At 47.5% G+C, this 20,504-nt stretch overlaps 1 long non-coding RNA gene across 1 annotated transcript; it reads right to left on the bottom strand.

Moving 5' to 3' along the window:
* Window positions 1-1,407: 1,407 nt before the first annotated feature.
* On the bottom strand, window positions 1,408-8,650 carry LOC144141683 (uncharacterized). The gene is made up of 3 exons (XR_013316673.1): window positions 8,281-8,650; window positions 1,726-1,827; window positions 1,408-1,583 (listed from the first exon to the last, which is right to left on the bottom strand). It is a non-coding gene; the product is annotated as an uncharacterized LOC144141683 (long non-coding RNA).
* Window positions 8,651-20,504: the final 11,854 nt, after the last annotated feature.

Genomic DNA, 20,504 nt, shown 5'->3' with positions numbered 1-20,504 from the left:
CATGGTCGCAACAGCCAACTTTCGGCAACTGCACGCCCTGCAAGAAGGTGGCAAGGTCTGTCATGCTTGATGCGGTGATCTTGTTGTGGCTAAAAAAGACGGTAAACGAGTCCTCCAGAGTTGTTACAAGCCTGGCAAGCTCGCCAGACGGATAAAGAAGGCCACCATGGTCAAACTCTTCAATAAACTCGTTCCGTGCATCTGACCGAGCAGATTCCCCAGGAATAGTGAGTCTTTCAGAGCAAGGTCGGCAGTCTGTCTTCTGGATCATTTTTCGGGCTACGTATCCTGCTACATAGTAGACAAGGGGAGCCGGACTATTCTGGGTGATGTATTCATGGTCCTGCGGTGCAAACGAGTTCATGGCGTGCTCTGCATCCTCAAGATTTCCCACGTCCACCAGCTTGTCCAACTTACTGACGACATCAGGGCAGCTTTTACGGCACGTGGCGTTTGCCTCACCGAGCAACGCTGTTATAGTCTGGGGGTCACAGTTTCCTCCCTTTGGTGACCGTGCCAAGTTGTAGAACGCTAGGACATTCAATGTCGCCAGAAACTGTGCTGGGGTTGGGTGATCGTTAGTGCCGTTGAACTGCCTGACGATTCCAAAATAGATTCTCCAGCTTGTCCTGGCTGAGCTTCGATGTGAGTACGTATTTAAAGTTGCAGTCCGCGCAGAGGTAAGCAACAAGATCTAACGTTGACTGCACAGTCACGCGGAGGCCCTCCGCCGTGTTCGCACTTAGGAACACCTTTTTTCAATCGCGGATATGAACGAGCTCCCATTCGTTCAGAAAAATCAGAAACTCCTTCAAGTATGCGGCGTTGGCAGAGTCCGGTCTCAAACTTGTCTTTGCACAGCGTGATGTCATGATGACGATCAACTTCGACATCCGCAAAATAAATGCTTCCGTCTCACGCACAGGTCCATAGACCTTTTCTACTTGGCTGCGGTAAAAATATAGGCCTTTTAATACTTCTTCACTGAAGAGGCGAAGAGCTGGGCCTACCCTCATCTTCTCGAAGCCGTTCGGGTAGAGGTGCAGCCTGCTTATGTGAGGCATGACCTTGAGTGTGCTGCGGTCATTCTCCCATGCTTCTTTTATGAAGCCAGCATGCACGTTACCCTTCGGTGTATCGTAGCCGGTCTCTAGAAAGCCATTGCGTACGTTTTTCATCAAATGCGGGAAGTCTGAAAAAAAAAAATGTAAAAAGCGGCGTTAATCAGCTGGGTGGAGGCATTTGCACTTGATGCTTGCTGAGGAACCTGAATGCAGAAAAAAACAACAACAACAAAGTTTTATACAGCCTGTTAGAATACACCGAGTAAATAATTATGAACTCGACACATGACATCCCATTACCAACGTTACCAGGGCGAGGTGCATTGTGCTTAAACGTACCCCTTATGCCGAAAAGCTTCCACATGCTGCGATTCCAGCTGGCAGCATCGCACGTCACACCATCGACAAAAAGGCCCGCCTGCTCACAGAGTAACGTCGCCTCCAGCACAACTTTCGACAGTGCAGCCGCCTTGACGTTGCCCCTTGACGCAAATACTCCCAATATTTGCATCCACTGTCCTGGAAAATGAACACAGTAAAGCAGAATATTACAATTTAACTTAACCGCAGAAATTGATATTGTAACTTAGTTTAATTAGGCAAACGGATATATCGCACAGTATCGATCCCGCATGGTGCATCGTCAGTGTATACACCATACCTGTGAAAGGCTGGAACACGACCGCCAGGCCGTGGTCAGCAAGCTCGCCTCCAGAACTCTCTTCTCCCAGCCCTCCGAGGTCGACGAATCCCTCGATGGAGCCTGCGTTCTAATCGTTTAACACGGTAAGGAACAACACTGATTGCAATTATTTGTGTGTACCTCAGAAAGACCAATGCTTTATTTCTGTTAATTTGTATGGTAAAATATATGAAGAGAACTTGCCTGATGATTTCACTTCGATGTTCTCGGAAAGTTTCATCTCGTCGAATACTATTAGCCCATGTCGGCTGAAGTCGTCCATTGTCTTTGTTTTCTCACGCAAGGCATCAAAGGTACTTGGATTGAATCCGAAGCCGCTTTTGAAATGCTGCATTGCTTTCCTTATGCAGCTGCGGCCAGGTAGAACCAAGATCTCGTGGCGCCGCAAGTGCTCGTACAGCTGCGGGCTTCGCATACGCATTAGTATGCACTCGAGCAGCCAGCCATTTCGGTACTTCATACCCTTTGTAGACTTTCTCCTGGCTGCTTCAAAGCATGCTCGAACGGCGGCCTGTTGTTTAGAGGGGAGGCCTTTGATTTTCTCTGAGAACTGCTTTTCCGGCAGTTGCTCATTCATCGCCTTCATCTGGCTTATGCTAATTTTTGCTTTCTTTAGCTTCGCCCTCATTTTTTTCAGGTTCCGCCGAACAGCAACTGTGTTGTTCCTAGCTTTTACTCGGTATCTTATTCGCGCAAGCTGGTTAAGAATTAGCTTTCGCTGATACTTGCAGTGAATGCAACTCGCCTGACCATCTTTGACTGTGCGAGAACACTACTTGGAAAAAAAAAACTTCCCGTTGAAGGATGAGCATTTGCTCGCGACCGGGTGTAGCCCTGCGCCAAGGCATAAGGCCATTCTGTTCACATCGTTGATGAGGGCTTCAGCCTCTCCTGGTGTTGCGACCTCTTTTTGTTGCGACTTTTTACCGTTCAGGTATACGGTAGCAACTGCCCTTTCATCCTGTCTTGAACCTACCACTTCAACTCTTACCATCTTCTTGAAAGCTACTCCGCTCTCCTCTCCAGAAGCATCGGACTCACATTCGGCGTACTGGAACACATTTAGGCAGCAGGGAAGGGTGATTTTGGACCAGGACTGGGGCATTTTTAGGCTGCCGAAGGATACCCTTTGCCTTTCGGCGACCCAAGCTTCTTCACTTTCCACGTCTTGAGTTGGTTCCGCAGAATTTTCCTTTTCGAGGCGCAACCCTTTCTTTCGTTTTGCTGCCGGTACATGCTGGTCGCACAGGTTCCTTTTTTTTCTCTTCCTAGGAAGTGACTTCGTCATGTAGCTTGGTGCGTCAGGAGAAATCGTAGGAACGGCATCATTTGTAAGCAACGGCCGCTCTCGTTCAATTTCCACGAGCTCACCGGTCACTGTTGTTTGGAATTTCCGCTTAATAAATTGGGGTTCAAAGTGCCTCTCACAGACAACGCTGCCTGCGTCTAGTGGCCTGTCAACTCTTTTTATATTCCTGGACCACAATTCACGGCGATCGGGCTCCACGGGCACCCGAAAAAGCGACCTTTTTTCTTTGCATGATCGCAGTCCGCTGTTGCAGAGCGGCACAAAGCAAGAGCTGACCCTCTTATCCCGGCGCCTTTCGGTCATTTCGTGCACAAATCACACTCCTGAGACTTTTCTCACACACTCTGTTGAATCTCCAACGATAAAACGATGCGCGCAACGGCTGTAAGTTTCTTGCACCAGAACGACGACGCAGATACGCAGCCGCAGACGACAATAGGCCGAGGTGGCAGATCAGTTCGACAAGTATCGTCTGTTACATCGCCTGTGAGGATTTTTATTCATTTATAACACTAAAGAGTCTTATATATCCATTTTATTGCATCAAGTTTCATAAAACATGTCAAATAACGGGAAAGAGCACTCTTCGGAACAATCAAAGTGAAAAGGAGCCCGCGTGTCGTCTGCTACCAACCCGCGGAGCAAGCAGGCACACCAAGCGGCACAGCGCCGGCGGGCCGTCGCCTGGAAACTCCTGTTGCAACCAGCGCCACCTACAATTGGTCTCCTCGATTTGACTACACTTTCTGCACCAGTTGAGCCGGTGCAGCACTCGCGCACTCGATTAGCCAGTGCAGCTAGCGCCACCTGCACTTCGGCCCTCGATTTGACGCCGTGCTGCACCAGTTCTTCTACACTTCCGCACTAGCCCCTGTGCGAGTTCTCGTGCAAGGTGCAGCCAGTGCAGCGCGCCTAGGCGCGGTTTTTGGTGCGCATCGTAGCAGACGATTCCACCGACTCCACCATCATGATAGTTGTGTCTGTCAACGGAGTGGAAGCGACAGCGTTTCCCGTTTTAGATGAGAATGGTGGTCACTTGCGACAAGATAGCGCGTTTTTGTACAAAACGCAAGGTGAGTGAAACCGAGATAGAGAGAATTAACTTTTATTTTGACCAAGAGATGAGCTTTTATTGAAGCTCGCTCGATGCAGTCTAAGATGCCTTAGGCAGAACCGGCAGAGCGGAAAGAAACACTTGTGATAACTCGCTGCAACCTCTTTCTTGTGCTATAGACGGCCTTTACATCAGCATCCAGCACGAAGAAGCGCCAGCCAGCCCTACGCTCCCGGTAGCCGCTGTCGCTAGTCAGCTGCAGGTCTCACCTCCTGCCGTCATTCACTCTCCGCTCCCGCCTGCGACCCAGCCTGCAGCTTCGCCTTCGCCGGCTGGTCAGCTTTTAACCCCTGCGTCACAACCGTCCGCCGACAGTGCAACGAGCGGTGTGTGGAGCGCCAACAAGGCGAAGTTCCTCATTTGCAAATACAAGGAACTGAAGGAAAAGATTGGAATCTCGGGAGGATATAAGTAAGCCCATCATATATATCGTACCCACACTTGCGGTGCTAATATACGGTAAATTATTTTCACAGGACAAAAAAGGCCATGTGGGAAAAAATAGCCCACGAAATCAGCTCAGCGTTCCGATGTCCCATGAGTGCACTCCAAGTGGAGAATAAATGGAAGACTATGGAGCGCGCCTACAAAAAAACTAAAATGAGGAATGGCTCAACCGGTCGCCCCCCTGCAGCGTGCGAGTTGGAAGAGTATGAGCAGCAGACCTTTCACTTTTTTTTGCTCATTTTCTGACTGAGGATCATTTTTAAATATGCGTTTTCTTGGCAGGGAACTTGCAGAGGTTTTGGAGCGTGAGCACCATATTGCTCCTGTTGCACTGCTCGCCCCAGGAAGGATTGTTGCGTAAGTTTCCAGCACCACGTTATTTTCGAAAGAAATCCCATTAAATATATATGTGTCCTAATTTTCTGGCGGTACATTTAAACTGCGCTTAATGTGCATTTCTACAGAATTGTTAGCTGGCACAATTGCTATATGCATGCATGTTTCTGTGGTAAAACTTCCCATCAGTATGGCAGTATGGCTGAATTATATATCAAGCGTGGCCATCCGGATAACCGTGGGAATTCGATCCCTTCATTTGAAATGAAATTCTCCTTACTGTGAATTGACCTATCCACTGCACAATTAAATGCCCACACTTTGCGTGACGTTTGTTGACAATTTTTATTATTTCGAAAGCAACAGGGATGGAGAGAACATGCTTCCAGAAAATGAGCCTGTGGGTGAAGCTGGTGATGAGGAAGCACCAGCTGAGGAGGCACCTGCACCCCGCAGCAGAGAAGCTACAGCACCGACGAGAGGCGGCAGTCGGCAGAGGAACACAACCATCGGCAGCCTGATTAGAGTGATGCAGGATGCGATGGCTGCAAAACAAAAGCAGCATGAAGAAAAAATGCGCCTTCTTGAGCGTCTTGTATCTGCTGTCGAGGGAAAAAAATGATCACACGTGCTTTCTCGTGTGCAGTCGAGGCAAATAAAAGAGTTCTGTCAGTTTCTTGCGATGATTTGCATGTTGTTCAGCATTGATGCTGGGCTATGTGTCTTCTTCGGGTTTCACACTGTGCAGCAGATGCGTCGCTTTCACAAGATTCTTCATCATTGCCAACGTCATCATGAGCAGGCACGTCTGCAAGATCTTCAATGAAATCCCTTTCAGAGTTGCACAAGTTGTGAAGCACGCATGCTCCCATAACAATGCGACAGCACTGCATAATTGTCTTGGCATCGACAAGGTATAGTCTTCTGAAGCGTTGCTTCAAAAGGCCAAAGCAGTTTTCGATGGCCACCCTCTGCTGGCTGTGGTACTTGTTGAATCTTTTTTTCCACGAAAAAAAACTGGAGCCATTGTCTTTGTATGGTGGCAAAAGCCAAGGTAGCATGGGGTACGCAGAATCTCCAAGTATATAACCATCGCCACACTTGGCTGCAGCCTCTTCGAAGAAAGGGCTCTCTCTCAACACCCGGGAATCATGAGCAGAACCAGGAAAGCCAATGAATACATCCAAAAACTTGTTCTGGTCGTTGCAAACTGCCTGCAGAATAATTGACGGCCACTTCTTCCGGTTGATATACGAGGCAGTGGACTCGTCTGGCTTCAGGATCTCGATGTGCGAGCCATCAATGCACCCCACGGTGTTGCGGGGCCCTTTCCCGCCGCTTTTTGCCAGGAAGGCCATTTTGCTGCGGGCCATGTCGGTAGCGCTTGGCCAGCATATCACTTCAGCGCTTACCGCTTGCAAGAAGTTCAGCACCCTCCGAATGCACACCACAACCGACGATTCCGAAACGTCAAATCTATCGGCTACGGAGTACATGCTGGTTTGGCTACCAAGGTAGCTCAGTGTTATCAGGCAACTCTTTTCCGCTGTGATTTGTGGACGGCCGGAGACACTTTTCGGGAAGAACGGCGAGAGCCTGAACCGCGCGCACAAATTGTCAAACGTCTCGCGCGACAACCGGAACAGCCTCTTGAATTCGAAGTCTAAGTATTTGGTTGTCACCTGTTCGAAGTACCCGTTCACTCGGTGACGGTCGACCCGTGCCACTTTGCACAAAGCAATAGAAAGGGCACAGTGAAATTCCTCGTCGCTGTCGAAGTCCACAATTTCCATGGCCGCAGCCAAAATGCACGCCATTTCGAATAAAAAAACAACGCGCGCGCGCAAACGCGGACCGCAGCAGACGACGTTTGTGCACTTTTGCCCTCGATTCGGCCGCTGCACGGAAAGCGCTAGTGTACGGCTGCACTCGCACTCAAAGAACTGGCGCTGCACTTGCACGGCACTTTTGTGAACTATAGTGCAGAAAGTGTAGCCAAATCGAGGAGACCAAATTTTTCATCGCAAAAGGGACCCTCGCGTTCCATTGGTTTTCTCCCCGGACGACACACCTCGACCTTCTAGTACACCATACCCATGCCTTCATGGCGGCCATGCAGGATGCAGCCTCGGGCCGCGAGTGACCTTGGGTTCCCGTGCAATGCGTGTGCGAGTGATTCGATAGTCAGTTGTGCCGCGATAGTGTGGTGGTTAGCGATAGCGTTGGTTACACGAAAAGTCACGATTCCGCTCATGAGTGTGTCAACCAAATCTGCAATTCAACCCCAGCCTCCGCGCACACCTACGAGCGAGTGCGAGTCGGTCATGGCACAAAGGTTGCAACGTGAGCGCAGTGGTCCGCTTGACAGCAGGAACTACTGCATCATTAGCAAACTGTTGCCCTCTGAACACAAAGTAATACCTCGACGCCAAGTGTACTTGAGTGCAGCACAGTACGATCTACCTACCGCCAGACGCGTATGAAGTAGCCGCCGCAGATCGGCTGATTGCCAGCCGCCGCGCTCTGACGTCAGACGTGAGTTGTTTTGCTGGGTGTGAAACATTTAGCGCACGAGAAAGCCAGCGCTAAATCTGTGTACGCGTGAACCATTTCTCCAAAGAAAGTATTCGGTTTCTGTACTCAACCACGTATTAGAGGGCACCTACCAGACAAAGTCGTGGATGCGGTGCGCGTGCACTTGGGTCGACAACCGCGGCGGCAGCCAAATGCAGCGTCGGACTTATGCCGTTCGCCGCCGCGGTTTCATCCTCCGCGGATTCGAAGTGCTCGAGGGTAGGAAGAGCGCCACCACTTAATGTGAGTGCGAATAATATTATACCTGTTGACGCCACTACCGATAATCGGTCTGAAACGCAGCAGACGACGTGCGCTGGTGTTTCTTTTTTCTTCTTCTTCGAGATGCGGGCGCAAAGAGCATGCGCTGGCACGGTGGCCACCGACATGGCGGTTTTCAGTGTTGCCAGGCGGAGAAATCGCCCGCTAAACTTTTCATTGAATACCGCCTATACGTGTCGCCACCCTGTACGGCGGACGCGTGAATCAAGGGACCCGAGGCTGCAGGGCGGTCTGTGATGTCATTGCGGACCACAGAAATACACGATTTAGAGGGGAAATCAAACTTTTAACTTAACTTGATTAATTCCCCGGTGAACAAAGCGTCGTTTGCATTCGGACAAGCGCTGGGGGCACTATAAAACACGAAATCTTTCGAATAACACAAGCCTCACACTGGAAGCTGCTGGAAGTTCATAGTCTGGCAGGGAAAGTTTTTTAAGCGTACACTCACCTGAAGTGTGTCCCAGAAGAATTACAACAAAACATTTTCCCGAAGCCGCGTGTGTCCGAGCTGGGAGCCATAAGTTGCACACCTCTTTCTTTAGACGACGCCACTTCTGCCACCTCGACTAAATTCTGAAGGCGTCATTTCACCAATACACTGTTCACACTAAAATCGCTACAGTGAACGAGAAGCCACCGCTGAGAGCGCAACGAACTTTCCAGTTTTCTTTCACACACACTACCAGCGTTATCGCTGCTGACAGTAAACCTACTGTAGTCGCTGGCACAGCTAACGACAGACGTCGACACGGAAGGACGGTTTCAGCTAAATGTAATACCACAAAAGAGGAAACGGTTTGAAACACAGCTAGAGCGCATTCCCGGTGCAACGCGGCTTCCTGGCATTAGGGTCTCTACTGGCATGGAGGCTTCCCGGCATTCACTGCCCCCCAGATTTGAAAATTTGAAAATAATCAGTAAGTTGCATCTCAATTTCTTCCACATTTAAATTTAAAAAGATTTGCAAACTAATTGCAGAATTCATAATAATTTTCTACGGCTTTATTAGCAAAACCTACTCTTCTTTTTGTGTGCGGTCCTAAAAAACACCGCCTTCACGATATTCCCTTCCCCACCCATAAGCTTCGCAAATCTGCCACAGCTTCGCACTTGTTTTGTTGTGTAAAGCAGCCGCCTGTGGCGCTAGTATCTTACCCCCTTTTTGGCGCGGTTGTTTGAATGTGGAATAACGAGCTGCAATGATTGATAGCGGTTCTAATCAGGAAACACTGTTGAGACTGGATTTTGCCCTACCTGATAAGCATCCGTGTAAGTGTGACGCCGGCATTCAACGAAAGATTTATGCCGGTGTGCAGTCAGTTCGTTAGCAGCATCGTGCGAGTATATCAGTGCTTTGCTATAAAACAAAAAAAAAACTTTGCTATAAAATGTGTCAACATTATACCAACGCTGCCTATTTGAAGATGAAACAAGGGTACATATAGACGTTCAGTTTGTTTTAAGGAATAAAGAGTTTTCGCGCCTGAAAGTGGATCAGCTTGAGAAAGCAGCTTGTCTCGATTAAAACGAACAGCGACTGCTTTCGTACGGGTACGCCGTTGCAGCGCAGCGCGTAAGGTGAAATATACTTTGCAAAATGTTTGTGTGGGCGTGTGTGTAGAGAAGGGGAAGCACTCTGCACTACCTCTGCACCAGGCCAGAATTCTTACGCAATATGCACACGTGTCGAACAATTTCAGAGCTTGCCTATTGGCCACTATTGCAAAAGGCATCTAACATGCTCAAAATAGGGCAAAATTATTTTATAGAGCACCGCCCAGGCCTAAGCGACGCGCGGGCGGAGATTTGGAAGAATAATTGTGCGGTAAGTCGGCAAGCTTTACGCCAATTCACTCCGTACGCGTGCGAGCGAGTACATGTGATAGCAATCACTTACCCCCTACCTACATGCAGAGCGCCGATATCGATTATAGGCTACTGTTTCGCGATTCCAGTGCTTTGGGGACGTAATGATTTGGAGTAGATGCACCTAGCACTGAAGGTATCAGCCAAAAGATTGCGTGCAAATGCCTCCTACGTACAAATCACCGAGATTCTAACTGCGCCAGCGCTGCGCTCCTCTCACGACAAAAGCAAACGTGCAGCGAACTTTCGCAAAGGCGTAGCGACGACTTGAGCAATACGTAGCGGTGCGCGTAGTTTGTCAAAGCACGCATCCTGGGATCCAAAGCAAGCGCAATGCCTGAGAGCCTGAGACGCCACAGCAGGACTGCTTTCAAATGGGCGCCGCCATTTTGGCTACAGCTTCAGTGGAAGTGACGTCGGTGACATCACGATGCTGGGGCGCTATTTAGGGGGGGGGGGGGTCGGCCTGGTCCCTTACGGGATATGGTTTGGGAATACGCTGCCGGGCGCTTACGGAAGGGGGTGTGGTTTGACCTCTAGCGCGCAAGGGCAAAACTGGTCACCCCGCGAATACTGCTCGAGGTAGCGTAGAGTAAAAACCAAAACCAAAACGCTTAGACGAGCCACGGCATGAGGGAATAAGCGCTTTGTACGACAGATAGTGTCGCCTTGTCGCTGAAACTGACCAAGATCAAGCAGCCGCAACCTTCACTCCCACATGTTCAGCCACACAAGCGTAGATGGCGTCTGTTATTTGTGTGTCAGGGCAATTTAAAACCATCTTGGCTAACCTTCGGTAACTGGAAAGCAGAAATTGTAAACGCAGCAACTCCCTTCTAAAACGCTCATTCGGCGTCAAAGTAACGATATCGCGTCCAACATGTCACTGCAACTTTTTCTGATGCAAAAATAACTGTCGGATGGTCTTCTTCATCCTGATCGATAGCAACGTGGTGTTGGAATTGCGCCTAACTTCATTAGCTTGGGCAGACGTTAGTGGGACTTCTTCTGTGGAAATAACAATGGGACACGCGGCGTTATCACGCGCATTTGGAGGCTGCTGTGAGCGGCCTCTGATTATGATGCGCATGCTTCCGTTCCATCACCTATGTGACACCCGGCCGCCGGTAATGGCCGCGTTTTTCAGTTTAGGTTCCCAAAACACCAATCTTCACGAGCTGTTTGCGTCGCGCGCATTCACGCTTGAAACGCAGTATATTTGCATGTCGCACTCTTTTTATTGGCCCTGTTGGATGGCCTTATTTTTACGCCGTCGAAAATTTGAGTGCAGTTGACCTTTAGGGAAAAGCTTCAGTATAACAAGCAGCGGGACTGCATGCTTTGTTAGGCAAGCGGATGTTGGATTAGCAGCAACGATGTTGTTTTAGCCCACTCCCTCCTCTGCTTCGTTTTAAGTGGATTGTCTTCGTCGTACGAAATCCCAGCTACTTCTTCACTAAACGTCCAACGGGTAGTCAGCTTCCCGAGCTAGTACTCTTTGTGATGAAAAAAGGAAAAAACCTGTGGTTGCCGCATAGTGCAACTTGTCACCGACCACCACCGAGTCAAAATGAAGATGCTGGACCAGGGCACGCTGGCGTTTGAAGTAGAACCCCCGTGCGACTGCAACAAACCTGTACTCCTAAGTTTCGACTCCTGCGATGTGCTGAAGAATGAAGAACGCACGCTCATGACGTAAGACCTAAGGGGAAAATTTAGGTATCTTACCTAAAGTATGTGTATGACCTGCAGGAGAACCTGACGGTGAAACCGGTCCGTTATCTACACCGAAAGCCCGTCCATACGAATAATATCGAAAAGATGAACGTGAGAAGGACCATTAAAGTTCTGCCTCCGGCTGTGACCGCTGCCTTGTAACACCTAAAAGCACAAGCCAGGCACACATGCAGCCCATTGTTCGCAACTGCAGGCCACACCATCACATTCATGAGGAACTTCTATCAGGGGTTCATACTTCTGGACATGAGCAATACAACCCGGCACCTGCGCCAAAAGTTCCCCGATGTCCGGCACTACGGCGATGCTGACTGTGACAGGCTTGAGTGGCTGGAGGTTACCATGCCTATGTACTTGGAAGATGTTAAAAGAAGTTGCGGCGATCCAAGCGAGTTCCTCACGAAGGAGACGTATGAGGAATTTTCTATCAACACCTACTCTAGTGTTTCCTGCATAAGGTACCTTCTGAAAACCGATAGCTTCCTGTTCGTGCATATACCGAATAGAGAAACGGAGCGAGAGCTCCGTTTCTCTTACCAATTGAGCTACGAGCACACGCAGATACAGGGGAGACAGACGGTGTATTCACCGAGCACAGCTGTGGGTTTACCCCCTGCGTTCTCGCTGAATGCCACGTGATAGCGTCACGCGACCTCTCGCGCCTCTGTGCGCTCCGTCCACGGCACGTGTGGCGGCCGTGTGCACCAGTGGTTTGTCCAGGTAGACCTCGAAAAGTTTGAACTCGTGTGCAATACCGATACCAAACAACCGACTACCATACGTGGAATGTGCTTTGAGTTAACTTTCACGAATAATATAACTGCGCTGAAAACGCAAAGTCTGAGTGCGTATCACACCGGTCATCAGTCTGTTCTGAACATTGTGCTGAAGTGAAATAATAAATAACGTGTTACAGGTACAGTGTAACGTGGTAGGTGGTGTATAAAGCGTCGCTTTCGAAACGCCCTCCACAGGGTGAATTGGCCCGCACTTTTTTGGAACGCAGTGCATAACGCAGAAAAGTCTTGCGAAAAGAAATATGCTCGGTTGTGGAATGCAGGCACAGAATTGTTTACAAAATCCCGCAGTCTTGTCAGGACGTTGCATTGACGATCGCCTGCGTGACTACGAGAACTTTCTCAAAGGGTCATGCTGGCAGTCAGCTTGTTGTGCATTGGAAAAAAAAAAAGAAGCAAGGGCACGCGTGACCCACGAGGCTTTCTGTATCGCACAATGCTGCGACGAGTGTATTCGTATGCCCAGTGTCTCGCGTGAACGGAAAAGGGATCGCATATCTTTCGAATTGATACGGGTTTCCTACCATCATTGTGTGCTTTAAGAATTCGTACAGCACCGTCGCCTTCTTCTATTTGTTATTTATTGTTGCGTAGATTTGACTCTTTCGTACAAAGGTTGCGCCCTAATGCAATAAAAAAGATGTGGTTGATAGTCAGTGCACATGTTTGTCTCCTCCTTTCTCGTGTCCTGTCTTCGGGCTGTTGTAATCGCTTAGTTCGTTTTTTTTATTTTGCCACCCTCTGATTGGCTAGGTAGCGCACAAAATAGGCGTCGCTGAAGGAACGACGGGCATTGTGTTGCTGGAACTACGTGCGTCGCCTCCCTTCTTGGGCAAGCCGGCGGTCGTCCAGGCAGCTGGTGGCAGCGGTGGCGACGGAAGGGAGCGTATACGTCGGCGTTGGTCTCGGCGTCGGATTTGGTGAGAGCACGGTTTTATTATTATTATTATTAGAGTACCCTCAGGGCCTTTACGGCGTTACAGAGGGGGTGGGTACAGTGCATGAAAACAGGTAACAGTGTAGAAGTACAGGCAGTATGTAAACACAAGCATATTTCCGGAAACCAGGTTACTGCATTACATGTACAGAAAGTGCATTCTTGAATTATGCCGGATCTTCAATGGACACAATGTGGTGGGGAAGGTGGTTCCATTCCTCAGACATTTTGGGGAGAAATGACTCTGAGAATGCGTTGGTGCGGCCAGATGGAACGTTGTTGCCTTGAACGGATGGTCGATGCGGGATGATATGTACGTGGGCCGTGAGAAAAGGTCGCGTCTTATAGATGGGTTATGGAAATAGATTTTGTGAAACAGAGAGAGTCGTGAAATTTTTCTGCGATGGTGCAAGCTTGGTAGAACCAGGTTATTTTTCATTAGTGAAACACTGGAGGTACGGGAGTAGTCGGAAAGTATAAATCGAGCTGAGCGGTTTTGTACAGATTCCAGAAGAGAAATTAGGTTTTGTTGTGCAGGGTCCCAGATTGCCGAGGCATACTCTAGTTTAAGGCGAATTAGTGTCCGATAAAGTGTTAACCTGAGGGGGGATGGATCATGAGAGAAATTACGGCGAATATATCCTAAGGAACGGTTTGCGCTGCTGCAGACATAATTAATGTGTGTGTGTGCCATGTTAAATCATTGCTGATATGAACACCAAGATACTTGTAGGAAGTAACGTATTCGAGAGTGGCTCCGGTAATTTTGTAATTAAAGGGCTGCTGGGAATAACGTTTGCGCGTAATGGTCATGCTTTTGCATTTGTTTGTGTTAAGTATCATGTGCCATTTGCTGCACCATTTAGAGACAGTGTCGAGGTCGGCGTGTAAAGTAAAGTTATCCGTTCGGTCACAAATTTCGCAAAATTACGCAATCATCAGCGAATAATTTTATGGAGGAATTTATACCATTAGAAAGGTCGTTAATAAATATTAAAAATAGCAGAGGACCTAACTCCGAACCCTGTGGTACACCGGATTTAACATCAGTAGGGGGAGAATTGCATTCGTTAGCAGTCACGAATTAGGTGCGATTGGTCAAAAAGCATTCTATCCACTTAAACACATTAGGGTCAATGTTTAGGGTACTGAGATTAAGAAGTATTAATTGATGAGACACTTTGTCAAACGCTTTTTGAAAATGTGCAAAGATGCAGTCTACAGATGAACCGCGATCCAGAGCTGATGCAACGTCGTGTGTGAATGTTAGAAGCTGAGTTTCGCATGAGTAATTTTTCCGAAAGCCATGTTGAAATGGGCTGAAAAAGGAGTTGGATTCCAGGAATGATAGAAGGTTAGAATAAATGACGTGCTCTAAAAGTTTACAGGAAATAGACGTTAACGATATTAGGCAGTTTTAGCATATCGTTACCGTGTTTGCGTTACCGTTTACCGTGTTGCCGGAAGCGCTGGCGACGGTGAAGCCTGTGCCGGTAAGTTGCCGTTCGCGGCAACTCTCGCGCTGCGTAGTCTTCTCCCGCAAACACGGTAAACGGTAACGTAAACACGGTAACGATATGCTAACACTGCCTATTGGCCGGTAATTTAAAGGAGAGCTTTGGATACCGGATTTGAAAACAGGGACGACCTTCCCCACCTTCCAATCACTTGGCACAGCACATCACTGAAGGGATTGAAAAAAGATGTGTGGCAGGATTATTGACGAATAAACTTCGGTGTTTTCTAAGAGCTTGGGATTAATTTCGTCTACGCCACAACTGGAAGGTTTAAGGTCATGAATCAGCTTCATAATTCCAACAGGATCTACTACAATAGGATCCATAGGAAAAAAGTTGTAATCGCATAATTGCGGCACAACATCCACAGGACAATTCGAAAACGACTTGGCGAATACTTGATTCAGAACGCGACAACATTCGTCACTGCGCATGACCTGGTTGTCAGCATATCTAAGAGATATAAGTTCTTTTTTATTAGGTCTAATTGTCTTCCAAAACATTTTTGGGTTACTTTGGAGAAGCGAGGGGAGAGTGTTTGTAAAAAAGACGTCCTTTGCTTTTTTTATGGCTGCACGATAAGCGTCGGAAATATTTTTGTAAGCAAACCAGCGGGATGTCTCATTTTTGCGTTTGGCTACACGAAATGAGCGTTTCTTTAGGTTTTGCAGTCGTTTTAGATCAGATGTGAACCAAGGTGAGCGTTGCTTGCCAGAAATAACAACTAAAGGAATATATTTGTTAGTCGAAAACGTAACTTTTTCTTTAAACAAGTGCCAACTGTGTTCAACCGTGCGATCAAAAAAGCCTACCATGTAGGCATCGATAAAACATTCGAGTTCTGTATTAATTGAAGCGTAGTCTCCTTTGGCGTAATTTCTTAGTGCTTTGCTGTGTGTTAGCCGGCGCGAAACCTCAGCTTCTAAGGTAAAATGAATGAAACAATGAGCGCTTAAACCAGGAAGGAAAATTAGGAGTCGCACAAGATCTGGAACATTTCTCAGGACCAGATCTAGTATGTTAGCGGACGTCGGACCCACTCTGGTTGGTTTGTCAACTAGCTGAGTCAAATTAAAGTCGAGACACATGTTAAAAAATGTAGTACTATCTCCTGATAGATTACTGTAAGCAGAGCAGGGCACTGACCAGTTTATTTTGGGGAAGTCCCCGAGCAAGAACAACGGCGCATGTGGAAATTTCAGGACCAGGTTGTTAAGAACGTCTTGTATTTTGTCACAAAAGTCAGATGTAGCATTGGGCGGACGATAACAGTCGCAAAACAGGGCGTTTTGATTATTTAAGTGTATCGAAACACAGATAATTTGTAAGAATTTGTTATCACCATACTGGAAGTGAGACAATCGGCTGCAGCGATCAATACACCGCCACCAGGTTGATTACAACGATCAGCTCGGTATACAAAGTAATTTTTATCGCAACAAAACAATTCCGAGTTTGCCGTTTCATTTGACAATCAAGTTTCCGTTAGGACTACTATGTCTGCAGCGCAGTCATCAAAAAGGGAAAACAAGGCATCGCGCTTGTTAGTGACGCTGCGCACATTTGAAAATAAGACTGACAGGTTCTTGTCGTTATTTTTTGGGCGCGGGTCAGATGTTAGGATGACACGGTATCTGAACCCCCGGACGTATCATCGATCTGCCTTGGCTTGTTCGTTTCCAGTTCGCATATGCTATCGGTAGCAGGAGAGTAGACATAGCACTTTTTGTTCAGGATAAAGCTTGTTATAGCGAATGGTAAACTGCTGGCCGCTATCCTTTCCGTACTCGTACAACGTTTTTCTCATGCTCCTCGTTGCCCTGCAAAAATCTTCGTTCACGACCACGTCAGACTATTTCAGCTTTTGTTTTTGGAATTTAAGATGCTGTTTCTTCATTTGGATGAGAACTTTACAATAATTGGCCGACATTTACCAGGAATGAACTTGCCTAACCTGTGGGCGCGAGATATTCGGTCGTCGCTAGTAGTCAAGTTTAAGTTCAATACGGAATTCAGAACTGCACAAACCTTTTCTTGTGGTTGTGCCCACGTCTGGGAAGAGCTGTCTGCAAGGCAATGAAATATTAAATTCTCCCTTCGTGAACGATCTTCAAAGTCATCTAGCCGTTGGTTCAGCGCCATTACTTGTGGTTGATAATTTTGCGTGGGCAGCCCTTCGGGGCAGCTGACATGTTTTTCAACTTCCGAAAGCCTATTATCGAGATCCGTAATCTGTTGCTCAAGGGATGATTGCGCCTCTTTCACTTCATTAATAGACTCCATCAGTTCATCGTGCTTTACATCTATCTTGTTATGCAATGACTTAATAAGGGAAAGCAGCTCGTTGTAGTGTTTGTCAGGAACATCCTTTGGGGGGCCGGGGTTTGATTCAATATCGCCAGACATGATCAGCAGTTTTACAACATGAACACATTCGCTTGTCACAGCAATCATTACACAGGGGCATGGAAGCAGCAGCAAGCAAACATTGTTTGATCTTTTGCTATAAAGGGAAGGAGCAGAACCCACCTGCACAAGAAAAGCGAAAGGGTTGCTGTAGACTCGCATTGTTGCTGCACTTCCATGCCCACTGAAGGCGATCCTCGGGCCCCAGCTGTTTAAGTAGAGCTGCGGTGATGCGTCGGTCACTTTGGATGACGGCGGTGCGCAGAGGGCCGGGGAGTCGTTCCACAAAAACGGTTGCTGCGCTTGGCAGTCCGGAGTGTTTACTGCAGAATGCAACGCCTGGAAGCCTTGGCCGCCGAGTTGCGCAGTTGGCTGCAGTGTCTTAGCCGGGAGCGGAAGAATTTTCCACGAGGCAAGGAAGGTCAAAATCTGCACAACAAAAGCGAAAGGGTCGCTGTAGATGCGCATCGTTGCTGCACTTCCATGCCCACTGATATCGGCTTGTTTGACTTCATGTGAGCACTAACGCAATTTGCTTGGTAGTCGAGGATTTTTGACTTTTCTAGATATAAGCAGTACATCTAAGAGCGGAACTTATGTTATCTGCAGTCATGATGGAGACGTCGGTAACAAAACCCAACCTAATGTTGCTCACCGAAGGGCTAGGTATCACACGGAGAGAGCCCACGCGGGAGACAGACGGTGCACTCACCGAGCACATCTGCGGGTTTACCCCCTGCGTTCTCGCTGAATGCCATGTGATAGCGTCACGCTACCTTTCGCGCCGCTGTGCGCTCCGCTCACGGCACGTGTGGCGGCCGTGTGCGCTCCTTGTGCATGCGCTAGGATTCGGTTATATAAATATAAAAGGAATCTCACAACAACGCATGGCATCGCACTTCTCTTTCGTCTCTGCCACCGATCCCGTCGCCTCTGTCGGAAGCGACGGAAACAGAAGTGAGATCGTCTAACACCGGGTTTGAGTTTCCTTCATTTTGCAAAAAAAGTGTCCACTCATGTGCTGCACCGATACAACTCAACCAACCACCGTTCATAAATCCTGCATTCATTTAACCTTAACAAAGAACATGCAAGAAAGGGTATGGTTAAGTGCATTTCACTTGTCTCTGGTTTCATCTTTTGTAGAGCCACGTGTGTGAATTCAAGTGACGTTGCATGGGTAATCACTGTGGGTGTCGTTTACAGCTTCGTTTTCAAACCACCTTCGTAGGGTGGATTGGCGGGTATTTTTTGCCCACAGGGATCGTTTTTGCTCACGTCGATGAAACCGTTTGAAGGGGGGGGGGGGTAGAGGTATACAGCTTTGCTGTAAAAAATGCCTGCAGTATGTGTTGTATTCCTCTCCATGCACATGATTCCACTCCATAGAGCCAGTAATGCGCAACGGCTCCTGGCCTCCCTGGAGGTGGTACCTACATTTATTAATTGGTCCTTTCTACAGTGATGTTTTTGTAACTATAATAGTATATCACGGCTGTGATAGTATTGTTTCGCGTGCAGAGTATGTTATCCCAACTACAAATTCAGGCCGACCGATTACAAGCAACTTCTGAATAGAGTAGTTCCATATGACAAGTCTCAAGCTATGAAAGCTTCGAATATGGGCCGTTTGATAATCCTTGCTCCTGATTTGTTCGTACGCGTGCCAGCACGAATCGCTGCGTAGTTTATGTAACTTTTGCTGTGCTCATTCATACCTGACTTACAGAAGCAATAGGTGTATGCGTCCTCAATTATGGCGCGGCCTTGATAGTTTCCGCGCCACAATACATTTCCCCATTACATTTAGCACGCGCCTTCTTACAAGTGCAACTCATGGTGCATTAAAGTGAGGCGTCTTAAAGGGACAGACAACCGATTATTGTCGAGTATATATTCTCTATCGCAAATGAAAGGGCATCACTTAAAGCACCTTGACGAGAAAAGGTTGAGCTGATAACGCCCTAAAACTTTTTAAATCGAAATTTTTAGATCTGCGAATTTTGAAAATGTTTAGAAATACATATACAATTTAACATTGTACAAATACTTGTGTTGAAAGGTTTTCAATGCGTACATAAACGTTTCAGCAGTTACAGTAGCTGCTAGGTTTGCAGGTCGGCTACCGAGTCGGCTTTCTAAGTAGAAAGCCACAACGCATTCACAAGGCCCACCTTCACCTGGAACCATAAAACACACTGGCGACGGGGATGCGTACTGGGATCGCATTTTAGGCGTGTGTATTATTCCCATCCAATCCCGAATTTTAATTAAAAAAAATCTGCCTAGTTTCTACCTTTAATTTTATGCGTGGTGAATAAAACTTCATGTAAAGTTCATTTCAATAGCCAACACGCCCCTTCACCAAGTGTGTAATCATTTCCTTAGTCGGTGCAGTATTGCATTCTGGGTCAATTTTCCTGCTTGGAACTTCTGATTATACTAGGTGGCAAGTTGAAGGTGAACTTGAGTGAGTTTGTGTTGTGGGTGCCCAAGAGTTTTTGTGAGGGTGTAAAGGTGGGCAGTCGAAGGGCCGTTTTGTAGGCTTTCCATTTAAGGAAACACTGGTTCCAGAAACATTTTTGCTTTCCAACCAATTCTGATGAAACTTCATAGGCTTGTTCAGTTTTTTTAGCTGATTTCAAATATATAATTAGTTTTGATGTGAGGCAACTAGTTTCTGTGTTAATTTAAAAAAATTCCTTGGTTGTTTATGAGAACAGTAGAAAAAGAACTATTCAACAAGATTGCCAGCAAGACATGAATAGATACCAGAAGTTGTGGAGAATGAAACATGGGAAGCAGTTTTTTGTTTTGCAATCACATACAAGTTTACACCAATTCTAACTTCTAGGTTTGAACTACTACTGCTAACCAATTAAAAATAATGCTAATTAAACAAATACTGAAATGCAAGATCTGCTTCCCATATCGCATGGTTTACACATTCAGCTTTACAGTGCGAAAGAAGTGATCATTTCTAGTTGCACTACATGCTGGGATGTACTGTCGGCATCAAATGAAACGCGAACATGAAAATATGGACCAGAACGTGCAGAACGAGAACGGGCTAGGGCAAAGGCCAGTTCTTCGTCCTCCTTCGGGTGTTTGGTTTGGGTGGAGCAGGGGTCAAGAACTTTGCTCGAGCAGTCGGTGGCGGCTGAAACCATAGCTCCACGTGGCTGTGTCAATACAAACAACGTGCAGATTTCCTCGAGTTCCTGGACTCGCAGCTCTCTCCGCAGGGGTGGAGATCTTGTCGAAGGCGGTCTTCTCATGTAAAATGCGGAGGCTGTCTAATAGGTGTCTGCTCGCGGTTATCTTGGTGAGGTGCTCCAGGTGCGCAGTGTGTTGCACGGCTTGCACCTTGATTTGTTCTTCGAAAGTGTTGCGCGCACCCAACGCGTCATAT

This window comes from Haemaphysalis longicornis, unplaced genomic scaffold, assembly GCF_048455015.1.
Source record: "Haemaphysalis longicornis isolate Haplotype H1 unplaced genomic scaffold, Haemaphysalis longicornis Haplotype H1 scaffold_6, whole genome shotgun sequence".
In the NCBI taxonomy this organism is placed as follows: Eukaryota; Metazoa; Arthropoda; class Arachnida; order Ixodida; family Ixodidae; genus Haemaphysalis; species Haemaphysalis longicornis.
The sequence above is the reverse complement of the archived record's forward strand: the minus strand, read 5'-3'. Positions and strand labels throughout refer to the sequence as shown.